The sequence below is a fragment of the Symphalangus syndactylus genome, chromosome 23 (genome assembly GCF_028878055.3).
Source record: "Symphalangus syndactylus isolate Jambi chromosome 23, NHGRI_mSymSyn1-v2.1_pri, whole genome shotgun sequence".
In the NCBI taxonomy this organism is placed as follows: domain Eukaryota; kingdom Metazoa; phylum Chordata; class Mammalia; order Primates; family Hylobatidae; genus Symphalangus; species Symphalangus syndactylus.
In genome coordinates, this window is record NC_072445.2 from 41,308,770 (window position 1) to 41,324,753 (window position 15,984).

The following is a 15,984-nucleotide window of genomic DNA, read 5'->3' on the forward strand; positions in this document are numbered from 1 at the left end:
CAAAAAAATTAGCCAGGCCTGGTGGCTCATGCCTGTAATTCATTCCAGCTACTTGGGAGGCTGAGGCAGGAGAATCGCTTGAACCCAGGAGGCAGAGGTTGCGATAAGCCCAGATCGCACGACTGTACTCCAAACTGGGTGACAGCAAGACTCTGTCTCAAAAAAGGAACTATAATGCAAGCCGCTTATATGATTTTAGGTTTTCTAATTATACTGCATTAAAAAAGGTAAAGAGAAACAGGTAAAATTAACTTTAATAATATATTTTTTATTTTACCAACCTAACCCATTATATTTAAAATATTATCATTTTAACATGTAATCAATTCTAAACAATTACAAATAAGATATTTTATGTTCTTTTGTATACTAAGTCTTTGGAATCTTGTGTGTATTTTATACTTACATCACTAGGTCTGTGGTAAAGTGCTTATGGCCATTGTGGGGCTCAGAACTCATACCCGAAAATGTGGTGCTGTGGCATAGTGAACTGAAGAAACCCTAAGTTCTCTGTGACCTCCCCATCCCCTACCTCCTCTCTCAAATAAGTTGAAGTTTCTTTATCTGCCTAAGATCTACACCCACCAAGGAGAACTGTTGTTTTTTCTTGCCCTCCCTTGTAAGATCCAGAATGTACTCACACCTGAACAGACCCTTTCACTGTCAAAGAGAACTATTTACATGTTGATCTCTGTTCCCAGATCCATTCATTCTCCCTGGTATCAGCTCACAGCAGCTCCACCAAGTAGTACAGAGTCCCCATTGCTTCACATTCTCTCAGTACTTGGTATTTTCAGACTTTTGAATTTTGGCCATTTTTACTGAGTATTTTCCATGATTACAAATGAGATAGTGTATATTGTCCTATGTTTATAGGCCATTTGGTATTCTCTATTCTGAAACATCTGTTCTGCTCACATTTTTCCATTGAGTCATCAATCTTTTTCTTATGAACGAGTTTTTTGTTTATTTTTTAGAAAAATAACATTCATTCCTGACAGTTCCGGAGGCTGGGAAGTCCAAGGTCAAGGGGATGCATCTGGTCAGAGCCTCCTTACTCATGGGAACTCTGCAGAATCCTGAGGTGGTATGGGGCATCACATGGCAAAGGAGCAAAGCATGCTAGCTGAAGTCTCTTTTCCTTTTATAAAGCCACTGGTCTAACTCCCATGATAACCCATTAATCCATGAACATCTCTTAAAGGCCCCACCTGTCAATACTGCCACATTGAAGGTTAAGTTTCAACATGAGTCTTGGAGGGGACAAACATTCAAACCATTGCATTCTGCCTGTGGTCCCCCAAACCCATGTTCTTCTCACATACAACTACATTTATTTAATCCCCATATCCCCAAGGTCCTAACTTGTTTCAGCATCAACTCAGAAGTCCAAAGTTCCATCTGTGAAATCAAAACAAGTTATCTACTTCTAAGGTACAACAGCAGGACGGGCATAGGATAGACATTCCCATTTGAAAAGGTAAAAGTAGGCCAAAAGGAAGGGTTAGCAAACCCCAAGCAAGTCCAAAGCCTAAGAGGGCAGACATTAAATCTTAAAGCTGGGGAATAATCATCCTTGACTCTATATCCAGCATCCCCCGTACCTGGAGGAGTTCCTTTTTTTTTTTTTTTTTTTTTTTCTGTTGTAGAGACAGAGTCTTACTGTGTTGCCCAGGCTGGTCTCAAACTCCTGGCCTCAAGTACTCTTCCCACCTTGGCCTCCCAGAGCCCTGGGATTACAGGCGTGAGCCACTATGCCTGGACTGGAAGGGTTCTTTATACATTCTGTGATACGGATTTGTGTCCCTTCCCAAATCTCATGTCGAATGAAAATCCCAAATGTTGGAAGTGGGGCCTGGTGGGAGGTGATTGAATCTTGGGGGTGGATTTCCCCCTTGATGCTGTTCTTGTGATAATGAGTTCTTGTGAGATCTGGTTGTTTAAATGTATATCACCTCTGCGCTCTCTCTCTTGCTCCTACTTCTGTCATTTAAGATGTGCCTGCTTTCTGTTCACCTTCCGCCATGATTGTAAATTTCCTGAGGCCTCCTCAGAAGCAGAAGCCACTGTGCTTCCTGTACAGGCTGCAGAACCATGAGCCAATTAAACCTCTTTTCTTTATAAACTGAACTACCCAGTCTCAGGTATTTCTTTACAGCAGTGCGAAAACAGACACATACAGTCTGGATATAAACTCTTTGTCCTTTGTATGTGAATCTGGATGTAGTAGTACAGGTGCATTTAGTTTTGCTTCATAAGCATTTATTATGATTCCTGCATCTTCCTGTATATGCTTTACTTAAGTAAACAGATCTATAATAAAATTCTGTAGAAGATTTTTTAAATCTTCCTGTCCCCAAACTACTATAATAAACAGCTAGTTGCCTTAGAGACCACTGCAGAGTTTACTATTTTACAACCTGGCCTTTAGTACTGACATTAGGCAAACTTAATGTTGTTTAATAGTGTCAAAGAAAATACTGAATGGTCTCCTCATAATCACACCAGAGATTTTCCAATTTGTATTGATAGTAGGGAGCTTCTGGTGATCTGGGCTAAGGAGTAAGATAATGAAAATAGAATTTAGAATGTTTTGCATAGGAATAGATGTCCAAATGGATAAGACAAAAACGGGACCAGAGACAAGAATATCAGAGAGGAAATGGATGCTTAATGTGAATTGAAGGAATGTCTGAACTAGACTAAAAACCAAAATTACAAATGAGAAGTGCAGGGAAACCAGGTGTTAAGTGTGTGCTGAGCAGTAGCTAGAAGCTTGGTGTGGCTGTGACTGGAGTGCCTGAAAGGGCCTGGGCTCTGCAGAGGTGTGTTGGAAGGTGATGGGCTAGGAGGTCCCCTCTTCCCTTCCCACCTTCCCTCTTTCCATGAGGTAATTGCATGCATGGGGTTGGGGACTGGCAGACAGGTAAGGACTTTGTCTGGTAGGAGAGAAGAGAGTGAATGGGAGGGTGGAAGTGGAACAGGAGGAGAAAACAACTTAGACAGAAAAACTCTGCAAAGTAATATAGCTATATCATGATATACAAGGTGCTCCGTGCTATAATTTTAAAAATGAGATTTTTGAAGCCAGACCATCAGAAGTTCAAGTCTAGAAGTTTAGTCCTTTACTAGTTATAACTTAATTCAATTTACTCTTAATTAAGTTATAACTAGTAATTTACTAGTTATGTGACTTCAAACAAATGACCTTTTTAAACTTAAGTTTTTAATCTGTAAACAGTATATAATACTAGAGTGTTATTAAGTGATTTTCTATAAAGCAGTGGTTTAGTTAATGCCATATTTGTAATGTGAAAGTTATTTGTAAATAGCTTGATAATACGTTTTACTATTAAAAAAATCACTGTCACTCATGATTAGTATATTTTATTTCATTTAGGCTAACTGCAGCATCCAAGATGCATGGTGATGAAATTACAATTGGATTGTGTCTGTATTTCTTCTGGACAACAGGACTTGAATGCAAAGGCAGCACCAAGCAAATCTAGAGTGAAGAGTCTCAACAAGTAGCTTAACAAGATAGTTTCAGGCCAAAGATGATGTATTTAGTGGAATTTAGAGAATATCCCTTTATTTGAAGTTTTCCTATATTGTTGTGCTGGAAATGCTTCACTGTATTCAGTCAATTACAGTGGGTACATGGAATTTTGATATTGCACCTGATTTTGTCCCATAGAACAATTTATTCCTCCAACACCTCACTCAGGTGAAAATTCAAGAATTTGCATGGGTAGTCATTCTGATGCATATCTCCAAGCTTGTATCTTCCTCCCGCTGACAATGATTCGTTAGTCTCTGGCTGTATCTACATGTGATGTGTAAGATGTCTGACAAAAGTCAGAGAAGCCCGTTGTTGAGTTTTGTCTCCAAATCTAAGGATCAGTACTTTTGCCAGATTGGGCTGCTTCTGTTTGAAAAAGACAAGCATGGGGGTGGGAGAGATTGCTGGTTATCTTCCAACACCTGTCTTCCTCTTTTTCCTGAATAAAAAATTTTAGCTGGACACATGGCTGGCTGAATACAAGTTACATTTTTCAGCATCTCATGCAACCAGGTATGGCCACATGACTGGCCAGTGAGAGTGAGCAGAGATGGTGTATGCAGCTTCTGGTTCATGCCCCTTGCTTTGTCCCACTGTTTGGAGTGCAGTGCAGGTATGGTGGTAAGCCCTCTCAGACCCTGTGGTGGGCCCAGTTCCTTAGGGTAGTCATCTCCAAACTTTGCTGCACGTTAGAATTACTTTTAAAAATCCCAGTTCCTGGGTTACACCATGTGTACCAATCAAATGAGAATGTCTCAGGGTGGAAGCCAGACATCATTGTTTAAAAAAATAAAGTGATTCCAGTGTGCAGCAGAGTTTGGGAACCACTGCCTTGGGAGTTCCAGAGCAGGAACACTGAGGAAGTCTGTGTTGCTGACAGCATTTTAGTCCAAGACTACCTACAACAAGACCATCACATGTCGGAGAAACAGACTTCTACCTTGCCAAGCTAGACGCTATTTCAGTGTCTCATGGAGTGATCTTCTCTAAATTCCTAAAAAGTCAAAAGATTTAGTGTTCAGTAGGCCCATTGTGATATCATCTTTAGGGTACAAGTTGTTCTTTTGATTTTGCTAAGTACTCTGTGGTGAAAATCAGTGGTGGATGCGGCAGCATTGTCAGTGCTTCGTGTTCCTAATTTGGTCTTAGTATCAAAAAGAGCCATCAGTTCCCAGTGCTCATCATCGGCCCCTTGGCCTTCTTCATTTCTCACTCCTTGCTAGTTAAATTCAGGAGTTCAATGGGTAGGTGATCCCAGTACTTGTGGCCACTTATGCGACACAGATTGATTTATTCTTGACAACTTAGTTTGCTTTCTCCATTTTGGTCAATGATATGGGTAGTCATCCAGGTAGATATCTTATCCTATTTACCAGTTGCGAGTTTCTCATTTCCTAATTGGTTTTCCTACCTTCAGTCTTGCCACCCTTTGATCCACTTGTACATTATGGAAAGAAGTAGCTCTAAAACAAATAAGACCCTGTAACTGCTGCTTAACAGCCTTCATTAACAGCTTTTTGTCTCAAAGTCCAAACACAAGGTCTTTCATCATTCAGATTTAAAGAGCCACCACTTTCCTTGCCATGGTGAGGGCTAATGTTACTATATTACATTCATTCCTGTTGAATGAGATGCAGCTTTAGATTTTTTTCATTTTACTGTATTCCAAGTTAGAGTTGGCTTGAAAGATGAAAGATGTCATGGGTTTGGGTTTACCAAGAAGCAGACTGTGAGATAAGAATGTGAGTATAAATAGTTTATTTTAGAGGTGATCTTAAGAAATCTCCCAGTTACACTGTGGACACTTGCATCTCAATCCCACTGGAAAACTCAACACTAGAATAGTTCTCAGTTATACCATCCAAGGGGGGAAGAAGCTGGAGTATTTATCTACCAACTGCCATTTTGCTGTTGGTTGAGTGCTGCTTTCAGGGATATTAAGCTTTCCCTTGGTGCAAATTAAGCATCCCAATCAGCCAGAAAAAAGCTTACTGAAAGAGCAGTTAGTAGTCTTCACACAGAGGTGAATGCCTGAGGCAGGGCTAGCTTCATGGACATATACCTGTGGAGCTGGTTTACTGGTCTGCTGCTATCCTCTTGAAATTCTTGAACAAGGGACCCCACGTTTTTGTTTTGCACAGGGATTCACAAATTCTGTAGCCAGATCTTGGTCTAAGGGAATATAAATGGTACAGCAGTAGCTTCTGTTACAAAACCTATTAGTCATTCCTGTGAATTTCTAAGCAGGGACCATTTTTATGCCTGCTGTCTGGTACTATGCTTGCCACTGAATATACTCAATGAATGTTTGTTTTAAATGATTAAATTTTCTTTCCTATTTTAATTTTTTTCACAGGTAAAAGTCTCACAGTGAAAAACCTGAGGACCCTTACCACAAGTGTCCTTTGCTCCTAGCTACTGATACTGGATTCCACTCGTGATTCTCCCTTTCTTAGCGCATTCATGATATAGACGTCAGTCTGTGAGCTGGAGGAGGACAAAGGCAGTGGTCCTGTGAATTCTATGCTGTAGCTTGGGTTAAGGGATTTGGAATTGCACTTGTTCCAGAGGTATGTTAGAGGCAGGAAGAAATCACATAGTGGGTGTCTTGTAGGCAGAAAGAGTACTTACTAGGACTTGAAGACTGTTAAAGGTTCTTATGTTAATTATCTATTGCCCTGTTTTTCTCCCAAGATTAATGGTTGAAAACAATAAACTTGTATCGTCTCACAGTTTGCGTGGTTAGGAATCTGGAAATGGCATAGCTGAGTGGCTCTGGCTCAGAGTCTAATGTGGTTCCATTCAGTATCAGCTGGGGCTGCAGTTGTGAAAGTGTGAGCAGGGCTGGAGGATCCTCTTCCAAGGTGGCTCACTCATGTGCCTGGCAGGGTGTGCTGGGTGTGCCTGAGGCAGAAGGTGTGTTTCCTGTCACATAAATCTCCTTTTAGTGTGTCTTCATGGCATGGCTGCTAGCATCCCCCAGAGCAAGTGATTTAAGAGCAAGAGCAGGGAGAAAGCTACAGTGTTTTTAATGACCTAATTTCAGAAGTCACATCTGTCACTTCTGTTTATTAGAAGCAAGTCATCGAGCACTGACCACACTCAAAGGGAGGGGAATTAGGCTCTGCCTTTTCAAAGGAAGCATATCACAGAACTTGTAGATGTATATAAAAACACCATAGGGTTTTTAAAGAGTCTCGTATTATAGAGCCTTCAGAAGTAAATTCCCATGCCCTTTACCTTACCTGTGAAGTTGCTAATCTGATACTAATTGTTCATTCTCTTGCTGTTCTGCTCAGTGTCCCTTCCTGTGTGTTGATACAATAACTAGGGTTTATAACCATCCTCTGAGAAGATAAAAAAAGTTAGGCACATGGAAGGAAAATGGATGGAGTGGTGGTAGTATGCATTTATTTCCTAGGGCTGCTTTAACAAGCTACCAAAAACTGGGTGGTTTAAAACAACAGAAATTTATTCTTTCAAAATTCTGGAGTCCAGAAGTCTGAAATCCAAGTGTCAGCCAGGTTGGTTCCTCCTGGAGGGTCTGAGGGAGCATTTGTTTCATGCCTCTCTCCTAGCTTTTGGCATTTGCTGGCAATCTTTGGCATTCCTTGGCTTGTAGATTCGTCACTACAGTGTCTCCCTCCATCATCACGTCACACTCTCCATGGGTATGTCTCTCTGCATCCAAGTTTCCCTCTTACAAGGAAACTAGTCATTGAATTAAGGGTCCACCCTTAATTCAGTATGACCTCATCTTGATTATATCTTCAAAGACCCTATTTCCAAATAAGATTACATTCTGAGGTTCTGGGTGGACATGAGTTTGGGGGACACTGTTCAAACCAGTACAGGGTATAGATATTAAAATTCATGGGTGTCTCTAGATACTCTTCACCAGAGAGGAGAGTTTCCATAACACTACAATAGCCAGATGTCCCTGATGCAGGCATGTTGTTGGGCATGAACTAGTCAGATTGTAGGACTGTGGCTGCTACTAGCTCATATGTACGTATCTAATTATAGGAAGCTAAGAAAATTAGTATTAAGTACAAGAGGTTGAAAATGGTAATAGCATGAAGATTATTTCTCAGAGCACTCTTCTGTGCCCTTATTGTCAAGTGGTCCTGGGAAATGGACTTTTATCAAGTCTGACTCTTATGTTACCACCTTGCTTGAGTGCTCAGTGCCATGAGATCGTCCCAGAGGTGATCTCTTGCATACCCTGGTCTTTAGGCAAAGCCTTGTTTTCAAATCACACAAGTAAAAGATGTGCTCCACTAAGTGACATTTCAGTGGAAGAATCAGGATATTGATAGAGGAAGCACTTTTACCTCTTGACTGGTGTGTCATAGACTAGGAAAGTGTGGAACTTGATTTTCCTGTTTCTCAAACTGGCTCTATTTCTTTAGGAAGGGACCAAAAGGAGCTGCCCCTAGTACAGGGAGCAAACAGAGGTTTTCTATAAATGTTAAATTAAGGAATTTTTTTCTCATAGGGATAGCTGTTGGCATAATAGTAGCTAATGATTATCTATAGTGACTCACTGGACTTCCACAACATCAGTATATGATAGGTTTCATTACCCCATGTCTCTCCCCACCACCATTGCCATCCATCAAAACTAAATTATTGATGGTTTCCTAAATCTAATGCCCTGTCACACCGCTTGATGCTTTTACTGTTTCTTCTTCCTGGATTTCCCTTTGCTTATATTGTGAAGCCCTCCTAATCTTGCTCTAAATGTCAGGTTATTATTGTTTGTCTCTGTACTACTTTTATATGTTTAACTAGTATTGTTGGATTATTGATCTTTTCATATCTGAACTGTGCTACACTGGAGAGCTACTTTAGCATGGAGATTGATTTTGTTTTTCATTCCCTAACAGTGCCTGACACATGGGGTGGGGGTGGGGGCTTAGTTCAAAGAAGGAACCCAAGGCTCAGCATGATTGAGTAATTTGCCAGAGGTCACACATCTGGTGTATGGCAGAGCTAGAAGAAGAATCCAGATCTTTAGCCACTCACCAACTATAAAGAAAAAAACACTGCACAGAAGTCAGGATGTCCAAGGACTAATCCTGGGTCGACAGCTCTTGTGTTACTCTACCTTGATGAGATATTTTACCTTTGTGAAATTTTCTTTATCACTTGTAAGGCTATTTCTAGATCCGTGAACTGCAAGTTATATTTTTATGCATTTTTCCCCAAGGAATTTGAAAAAGTGTCAATATTCTATTCTATATAGTCTTTTAAAAATCAATGTCTGAAGAGGCAAGTTGGCTGTAATGTAGGTGTAGAGAATGTCCTCCTCTGGCTCAGAGTATTAGGAAGTCAGACTAGGCATTCTGTAGGGCCCAGGGCTCCTCTTGACTGTTGTAGCCTGAGTCTTCATACCTCCCCTGAACACTCTCCATTGATGACTATATGGCCCTTTATTCATCCTTTCCCTCATCAGCATGTTGAGATGTCACATTTTCTCAGCAGTCTTGCTGGCGTGGGTGTCCTGTGTTGTGGGGAGATGGGGGAATGGGGCGGGGAAGAGCCTTTTTTCTGCTGTCCAAGGTCCTGAAGACATGTTTCTGTGTTTCCTGAAAGTTTCTCAGTTTCCCAAATGCAAGTTTGAGATTTTATTTGTTTTTGAAGAAATTAAAGAGATGATAGGTGATCTGCTAATGACTTATTGGAAGTCATAGGAGAGTGGAGGGAACTACCCAGGTGATGGTGATAGAGTTTGATTTTCTCTTTCTTTCTTTTTTTTTTTTTTTGAGACAGAGCCTTGTTCTGTTGCCCAGACTCGAATACAGTGGTGCAGTGGTGAATTCTTGGCTCCCTGCAACTGCCGCCGCCTCCTGCGTTCAAGTAATTCTAATGCCTCAGCCTCCCAAGTAGCTAGGACTATAGGCATGCACCACCATGCCCAGCTAGTGTTTTGTATTTGTATTTGTATGAGGTTTTGCCATGTTGCCTGGGCTGGTCTCGAACTCCTGAGTTCAGGCAATCTGCCTGCCTCGGCCTTCCAAAGTGCTAGGATTACAGGCATGTAATCCTACATCTGGCCCAGATTTTCTATTCTTTTGCATTTCTCTCTCTCCTAGTCCCTTTCCTTTGGCTGTCTTTTTTTTTTTTTTTTTTTAGACAGAGTCTTGCTGTATCGCCAAGCTGGAGTGCAGTGGCATGATCTCGGCTCACTGCAACCTCCACGTTGTAGGTTCAAGTGATTCTCCTGCCTCAGCCTCCCAGTAGCTGGGACTACAGGCACATGCCACCATGCCCAGTTAATTTTTGTATTTTTAGTAGAGACAGGGTTTCACCACATTGGCCAGGATGGTCTCAATCTCTTGACCTCATGATCTGCCTGCCTCGGCCTTCCAAAGTGCTGGGATTACAAGCATGAGCCACCTTGCCCCGCCTCCTGTGGCTGTCTTATTGAGTCATTTGTCTCTGCTTTTCTTGTTGCTCTGGTCTCAGTCTTGTGATTTACTCCTAGAGGTGCTGGCAAGCCTGAGCTCAGATTTAGGAATAATGGGGTTGGGACAGGAGAAGGATGAGATAGGGACTAGCAGCTGATGAAAAGGAAAGGTGGACATATTCATCATAGGGGTTTCAGGAACTCCATTATCTCACACTCAGCCTGTTTGTCATCTCTGGGATCAACACAGTGTTATCATCGATCAGCCCCCAGATTCACTTCAGTGAATCTGTAAAGAACAAGCATGTCCTCCTCATCCCATGAATTCTCCTGCTTAGAAAGTCACCTGAAAGTGATAGCCCTTAAAGTCCTCAGTCTGCCCCTTTAGAACACCACAGAAAGATCCCTGGATGGAGATCCTGACCCTTAAGTATGGAACTACTGGGAAGAGATACTTGGAGATTATCATTACCTGGAGGGCTAGTGACATCACTTTCTTTTCCCTTTATCCTCATTTTTTTCCCTTAAAAAACACACACACACACACAATTTCTTTGCTATTTGCTGTTGGTATCCAGTATGCCATTGCTTTCTTAATTAATGAGATATGTTTTCCCTCCCTGTATGCCTATTTTAATTGTCAATTTCTGATATCTCTAAACATGTCTTTGTTGTCCCCTCCCTCCATTTCCACTTCCACTGCCCTATTTCGGTTCTGGACTATAACAATTGCCTCCCTACCTTTATCTGAGCATTTGGTCTCACTCTCTTGCCACACTCCCAGCCTTTCCCCTGTATGGCCTCCTTAGTGATATTTCTAACAAAAAACTCTGACTAGTATTCCCCTACTCAGTCATCTTTAATGATTCCCCTTCACCTCTTGAGTAAAATCTAAATCTCTTTGGAAGGGTGTTTGAGGTTCCTCATGGTCTTGTCCTTTAGGCTGGACTAAGGTTATGGATGAGAGACTTGTGAGGAAGAAAAACCAGTTCTAGAGAAATAAAGGCATGGCATCTTTGCACACTTACAAATGCAGGAAGAGAAGATTTAAAACCATCTTTCTAGAATCTGCCCTTTGGCTGGTGAAAAGAGCAAAGTTGATCCTTCTGTGTTGTTGACCTGAGACTGCACCTTTTTCAGAAACCCAGATCTTTACAAACTCCTCATGGAAATTACCCTATCTCTGCAATAGAGGAAGGGCGTGGAGCATTGAAGATACCCATTAAGCGTTCACTTTCCAAATACTGAAAGAGTCCGTAGGAAACAAGTTTTATTAAGGTTCTGTGTTAGACACTGTGCTAGTTCCCATGGATATAGGGTGATCAAGACCAATATGATCTCTTGTTACAGGAAGCTGAGCCCATATCTGGGAAGACAGACAAATGATTCCAAAATATTTCTCTAGGAAAATAGCCTATTCCACACCAACTATAGTCTTGATCATAACTCTTTTTAAAGTTGGATATTTTCATATTCCTCTTTTTTCTTAAAATCATAAATCTCTCCTCTACTTCTTTCTCTTTTGCTGTCAAATCAGCATTTTTAAAAGCCATTTCTTGGCCTGGCACAATGGCTCATGTCTGTAATCCCAGCACTTTGGGAAGCCAAGGTGGGTGGATCACCTGAGGTCAGGAGTTTGATACCAGCCTGGCCAACATGGCAAAACCCCCATCTCTACTAAAAATACAAAAATCAGCCAGTGCAGTGGTGTATGCCTGTAGTCCCAGCTACTCAGGAGGCTGAGGCAGGAGAATTGCTTGAACCTGGGAGGCAGAGATTGCAGTGAGCCAAGATCACACCACTGCACTCCAGCCTGAGCAATAGAGCTAGACTCCGTTAAAAAAAAAAAAAAAAAAAAGCCAGGCCAGGTGCGGTAGCTCATGCCTGTAATCCCAGCACTTTGGGAGGCTGAGGCGGGCAGATCACGAGGTCAGGAGATCGAGACCATCCTAGCCAACATGGCAAAACCCCATCTCTACTAAAAATACGAAAACTATCCAGGCATGGTGGCGCATGCATGTAATCCCAGCTACTCAGGAGGCTGAGGCAGGAGACTTGAACCAGGGAGTCGGGGGTTGCAGTGAACCGAGATCATGCCACTGCACTCCAGCCTGGCGACACAGCGAGACTCCAAATAAAACAACAACAACAAAAAAGCCATTTCTTAATCCTGCTTACCTGTGTAACACCATCTTATCTTTTGCTGCAGTGAAGTTGTCTGTGTTTATCTTCATTTCCTCAATTCTCATCATTCTTGAACTTCTGCAGTCCTCCTTCCTCTTGCTACCCAATTTACACTATCCCCGTGGTCATCAGAGGTTTTTCCCTTGGTCTTCTTTCTGGCATCTGACACCACTCAAGCTACTACTTCCCCACGTCTACATTTGCTCTCTTTTGTCCCAGAAAATTATTGGATACAGTCTAGGATACAATTTTCCCTTTGTTTCCACATATACCACACACACCTTGCCTCTCCTACAAACCTATCCAAAATCTTCTTAATTCCCCTCACATTCCCAAAATGAGCTGAGTAGTCTTTGAAGTAAAAATTAAGCTAAGTTTCACCTCCATTTCACTTGTGCATTTTGCTCCTTTTTTTATTTTTTTAAACCTCTTTCAAATGATCCTTGGGCTTCGAGTACCACGATCTACCCAGACTTGCATTCCCTGGGCTGTGTTCTAGTTCTGGTCATGTCAGCTTTTCCCTTCTGATTGAATCGTTGTAATTACTTGAGTCTCATTCCGTCAGGCAATATCCACAGTGAAGAAGCCAGTGTGCGTTGTGGCAAAGCCCAGGAAGACCTAGGTGTGAATTTTTGTTTTACCGTTTCCTGCCTGTGTGACTTATGCTATGGGGCTTCACTGGTCTGGGCCCCAGTTTCTCAGCTCTTAGATGACATCATTTTGTTGGGAGGATTACATGGAGTAATATGTATAATATATCTGATAACTAAGCAGTTTCAGTTAGTGGTAGTTGTTTTTATTTGACATAGTCTTGATAAGTATTAATTTCTTCCTAAGCCCAGGGTATTTGTATTTTGACAACAAATAAGTTTTAAATAAATCAATCTATAGATATTATGGAAATCTGGACCCCTATATCCTAGCTGAGGAAAGGTATCTGGCACCCATTGCCACATAGGAGCCCCTGGGCTCCAGGACACCAGGGAAGAGAGGTTAAATAGGTCCCCCTCCTCTGACATGATACCCAGTGATTCAGTCAGGGTACAATTGGGAAAACAAAACCCATACCACATGGACTGGTTACAAAAGTCTTGAATAGCTAAATGCAAAGCAGGATGGCTAGGTTGCATTATGTAGACAACGGTGACTCAGGTGGGCAGGCCCTACCTCCTTGAGGTGTTATCTGTGGACAGATTTTTGTGCGATTGTGGCACAACCCTGGGTTTCTTTCTTCATGTGCCTGTTCTTAATGGGCGCAGGAGAGATAATTCAAGGGAGCAAGGGACCTGTAGAATGATCATATCCTCTTTTTTCTAGCCATAAGGTTATGAATCATATATCTTGGGGGTCTGATTCTAAGGGAAAGAAGTGTCTGCCATAGCAGGAGAATGGAAGGCAGACAGCTGTTGCTATTACTAGAGTTTTAGCAGCCCCCATAACTCAGCTAGCCCAGACTAGGATCTCAATATGGGGTGAGATGTATTTTCCAATATTTAATAGCAAATGATGTAACTTTGTCATCTTCATGTTGATCTTAAACATCTCTCTGATGAACAGTATAAGAAAACAAATGATCACTTAGAGGATTCTGTTTGGTAGTTAAAACCGTATTAAAATAGAGAGGGAAGAAATTAAGCCTCCTTGATGGTGAAGAGATTGGGAACCACCACTCCAGTGTTAGAAAATATCAAATGACAGAAGGTGGGCTATATTAAGTGGGAATTTCCAAACCCCACCCCCTGGAAGGAATGCTTGGTGACAAGCCTTAGAGGAGAGAGATGCTTGTCTAGCCCATTGCCTGTGTGCCCAGGAAGAGATGTGCACACCTTGAGATACAGAGAAGACTCTAGTGGGGAGAAGCCCCAGGCCAGCTTGTCAGCACAGGGCATCGGAGGCCCCCAACCAGCTCCAAGTTCTGAACAGCACACAGCCTTCAAAGGCTTGTACTGCTGCTCATACCCAGCAGAGGCCTTGCACTAGGCCTCCCCATGCAAATCAGTGTCCCTGCAGGGTAGGTAAAGGACCTCTAGCTGTGCTCCCTATGGGGGAACAAATATCCCGTGGGACACTGAGAGACTGGAAGATTGCCCAACATTTATTTACTGATCTGTGTTCACCACAGAGCCTAAGGTATCTATTGGTATTGTTTCAACCAGTACAAGTGATTCTTTCATTTAGTGGTCATCTCTGCACTCCACCACAGACTTTTGGGAATTACAAGATGAAAAGGGCCACATTCTCACCCTGGCATAGCTCAGAAAATTTGGTTGGGGAAGTAGGGACATAGACGGGATCACTACACAATAATTTACTAAGCTGTGAGAACTGGAGTTGCATCAGTGACCAGAGTGCATTTGAGCCAGAGGTAGAAGGTACTATAGACAAAAGGAACAACATGCACTGTAGGCTGTATCATTAGGTACAATTTTCTGTCCTTGGGGGAGTCTTTTTAACGCTAAGACAAAAATTATGAATATAGAAAGAGGCCACGGTTCATCTTTGCAATTCTTTCAGGAGAAAACTTGCTGCAACTCACTTCCTAAGTTTAAAAAAAAAAAAAAAAAAGAATAAATGATATGAATATCACCTGAAAGAATTTGAGGTCTCAAACTTGAGAGGATCTTTGAACAACAATCTTGGGGAATGCCTAACAGTTCATACTCATTTCTTGATGTCTGCAGATGGAAACTCTACAGCCTTACATATATTTCTTTTTTCTTTTAACTACTTTATACTCACAGAAAATCAGTGTTCAGCACTTCTAATAGCAGGTCTAGTGGAAGCTTGAGATCAGAACAGAGTTCCAAAAAGAGAAACTGAGGACACACAAGGCAGAGCAGTACCCCCTTATCCATGGGGACCTGTCTGACTGGAGGTAAGGGAGAAGATTCTACTTCACAGAGAATCAGGGAAGGTTAAAACTGTGTGTGTTTGTGACACTTTTGCTCTCTTGGGCCCAGATACAGGCTGGAAATCCTTTGGGTTCTGGTGACTCAAAGTGTGGCCAAAAGGACCAGCAGCCTCAGCTTCTCTGGGAGAACATATGAGTGCAGAATTTCAGGCCCGCACCAAGTTTTTAAAGGTCTTCATTTTAACAAGCTGCTCTTAATTTGCTTACATATTAAAATTTCCAGAAGCACTGTTCTAGGACCATCTTTAAGTGTTATCCAAAAACATGTAAGATCTTTTTTCAAAGCAAATTCTCAAGCTCTACCCTAGAGGGATTGCGTCTGGTTCTCTGGGGTTGGTGTAGGAATCTACATTTTTGGCAAGTGCCTTAGATCCTTGTGCACACTAGCATTTGAGGATTGCTGCCTTAGATGGTGGGAAATCTGAGCAGGGGAGGGCTGTGGGCTGAAAATGAAATGATGATGTTTAGGAACTGGCACAAGCATGCTTCTGCTCCTGGTGGGAAGCAGTGGGACAGATCCAGTTGATTGTAGAGAATGCAGACCTCATGTCATGCTCAAGTGTCACCTTAATGTAATGGCTGGAGACAGCCACATATGACCCTCTCATTGTCCAGTCAGTAAGCTCAATCAATGATAGGAACCACTGACTCTGGTAATTAAAAACTTATTGCGGCCAGGCACAGTGGCTCATGCCTGAAATCCCAGCACTTTGGGAGGCAAAGGTGGGCAGATCACCTGAGGTCAGGAGTTCAAGACCAGCCTGGCCAACATGGTGAAACCCCGTCTCTACTAAAAATACAAAATTAGCCGGGCATGGTGGGGGCGCCTATAATTCCAGTTACTCAGGAGGCTAAGACAGGAGAATCACTTGAACCCAGGAGGTGGAGGTTGCAGTGAGCTGAGATCGCATCATT

General features: G+C 42.1%; 1 long non-coding RNA gene across 3 annotated transcripts in view; it reads left to right on the forward strand.

Annotated features, from left to right (window-relative positions):
- The window catches only part of LOC129473837 (uncharacterized), a 35,508-nt gene that overhangs the window by 6,352 nt on the left and 13,172 nt on the right, over window positions 1–15,984 (forward strand). For 2 of the 3 annotated variants that reach the window (XR_010119115.1, XR_010119116.1), the window contains 3 exons: window positions 3,401–4,175; window positions 5,919–6,132; window positions 14,900–15,033. The exons of the other annotated variant lie outside the window; for it this stretch is intronic. This is a non-coding gene — a long non-coding RNA (uncharacterized lncRNA). The remainder of the gene's footprint in view (window positions 1–3,400; window positions 4,176–5,918; window positions 6,133–14,899; window positions 15,034–15,984) is intronic. 3 annotated transcript variants of the gene reach the window in all.